Source organism: Aedes albopictus, chromosome 3, assembly GCF_035046485.1.
Source record: "Aedes albopictus strain Foshan chromosome 3, AalbF5, whole genome shotgun sequence".
NCBI classification, from domain to species: Eukaryota; Metazoa; Arthropoda; class Insecta; order Diptera; family Culicidae; genus Aedes; species Aedes albopictus.
In genome coordinates this window covers 122,430,258-122,432,811 of record NC_085138.1, presented here as the reverse complement: position 1 = coordinate 122,432,811, position 2,554 = coordinate 122,430,258, and the positions used below count along the sequence as shown (strand labels likewise).

The 2,554-nt window shown below is 46.6% G+C and overlaps 1 long non-coding RNA gene across 1 annotated transcript; it reads right to left on the bottom strand.

Moving 5' to 3' along the window:
- Positions 1-312: 312 nt before the first annotated feature.
- Positions 313-1,489, bottom strand: LOC109402920 (uncharacterized). Its single transcript, XR_002128286.4, has 2 exons — positions 1,171-1,489; positions 313-1,099 (listed from the first exon to the last, which is right to left on the bottom strand). It is a non-coding gene; the product is annotated as an uncharacterized LOC109402920 (long non-coding RNA).
- Positions 1,490-2,554: the final 1,065 nt, after the last annotated feature.

Below are 2,554 nucleotides of genomic sequence, written 5' to 3'. Positions count from 1 at the left end.
AACAGTTATTCGAGAATTTCCCCAAAATTCGATCTACTCTTTAAAACGAAATTTTCGCAGAAATCGTCGAAGACATATATGATGGAATCCTTGAAGAAATTCATAAGAAATCCGTTAGGAAATCCCGGAGGAAATCTCTGCAGGAGTTTTTGAATGAATCACGGGTGGAATACCTGAACAATCTCAAAAGAATACATGGAAAAATAATCAAGAGAAAGTCTGAAAGAATTCCTTCCGAGAAAAAAAATCGAATCCATTTTCGAAGTTTTCGGGGCATCGTCGGTCATTAAATTTAAAAAAGAAAGGGATAACTATGACGCTAAGTTGCTTCTCATTAAACTGAAATAACCTCAATTTGTATATGTATTTCATTTCATGTTTATATTTATTATAACAGCATATCCAATTTTCGAAGAAAATGTTTTAAGGGATATCATTTTTTTTCTGAAAATGTTTAGATCCGGGTGGGCGGTTATGGTGAAGGGAATACTCTATATGAAGCACAAAATAATCCAGGGTAATCGAGGTGCAGCTTTTCAATTTCCATAAAAGCAGATGTTCTTTTCAAAAACTGCCAGTGAGTTCAAAATGGCCTTGATAGTTACCATGATTCTCCGGCGCATGTTTCCGGATTGGTTTCGGTGGAAGACGACCTTCTATGCTTCTGGTGTGGCAAGTGGCATTGAAAAATATCGGGTAGAGTGCAAATTGTCGTCGCGGTTGAAACCTAAGTTCCTCACACGCGACAATCGAGTTTTCTTCAAATCCATACGTGAAACCTAACGTCGCACGTAGTGCCAGTGCGCGGGGCAGCGGATTTGGCCCTCTATCCAGCGCACTTTGCCTGACGCACGGTTTGGGAGAAAAAAACAATTTTCGCGTGCGGGGAAACTTCGGTTTTAACCGCGACGACAATTTGCACTCTAGGTACCCGATATTTTCCAATGCCACTTTGCCACACAAGAAGCATATAGAAGGTCGTCTTCTGCACCGAAATCAAGCCGGAAACATGCGCCGGAGAATCATGGTAACTGTTGAGATTTTCAACTGCTCGGCGGTAGCTTGAGAAATAGGTCCCTTTTTGCATATTTTGGTCAATCTGTAAAACAGAAAACAAAATATTTGTAATTAAAGACGATTAATTAATCAAAGTAATTAAAAAACACTTACCACATTCTCCAATTTGATGTTTTTCCTTCGCAGTCGACTCCTCCCGAGGTCACGACAATCCTCACATCAAAACGTCACTTGAATGCGACATTTGTCGATCTGAAGCGACTGTGGGAATGCAGTGAGAGTTCATCGGTGTTCACCCACACCGACTCTTGTCACCGCATCCGCCTACGGGAATCGGGTGACACATGCGACACGACTTTTGTTACGTCGCACGCCGAGCAGAATAAGCCAGTCTGTCGGGTTCCATGCTGCAGCATTACCGCCCGCGCTGCATCATCTCCTCCAGAACCGCTCTGCACTCCTCATTGAACCAATCGTTTCGTCGACTCCGTTCTACGTACCCGATAGTGCTCTCGGCTGCGTTGTTGATGGCCGCTTTGACTGTACTCCAGCAGTCCTCTAGAGGGACCTCATCGAGCACACCCTCGTCCGGCAACGCTGCCTCGTGATTCTGCGCGTATGCGGTGGCGACATCCGGTTGCTTCAGTTGCTCTAGATCGTACCGGGGCGTCCGCCGGTACTGTGCATTGTTAATAACGGAGAGTTTTGGGCGCAGTTTAACCATCACCAGATAGTGATCAGAGTCAATATTAGCGCCACGATAGGTCCTGACGTCGATAATGTCGGAGAAGTGCCGTCCATCAATCAGAACGTGGTCGATTTGCGATTCCGTTTGTTGTGGTGGTCTCCAGGTGTAACGATACGGGAGGCTGTGCTGGAAGAAGGTGCTACGAATGGTCATGTTCTTGGAGGCGGCGAAATCGATAAGGCGTAGGCCGTTTTCGTTCGTCAGCTGGTGGGCGCTGAACTTTCCAATCATCGGTCTGAATTCCTCCTCCTGGCCTACCCGAGAGTTCAAATCTCCTATCTTGACGTTGTGGTTTGGGAAGCGGTCGTACTCGCGTTCGAGCTGCGCGTAAAAGCGACTTTGTCATCATCAGTACTTCCGGAGTGTGGGCTGTGCACGTTTATTATGCTGAAGTTGAAGAATCGGCCCTTGATCCTCAACCTGCACATTCTTTCGTCGATCGGCTACCAACTTATCACGCGCCTCTGCATGTTGCCCATCACTATAAAAGCTGTTCCCAGCTCACGTGTGTTGCCGCAACTCTAGTAGATGGTATGATTACCTCTAAACGTTCGCACCATAGATCCTGTCCAACACACCTCCTGCAGCGCTACGATTCGGAACCTGCGGTCCTTCATTATATCGGCTAGTATGCGGGTGCTCCCGATGAAGTTGAGAAATCTGCAGTTCCACGTACCGAGCTTCCAATCGCAAGTCCCTTGTCGTCGCTGTGGTCGTCGCCATTGGTATCGGTTCGCATTCTTCTCTTGTTGATTTTCCGGTGCTAGTCTTTTTACGGCTGGCTCGCAG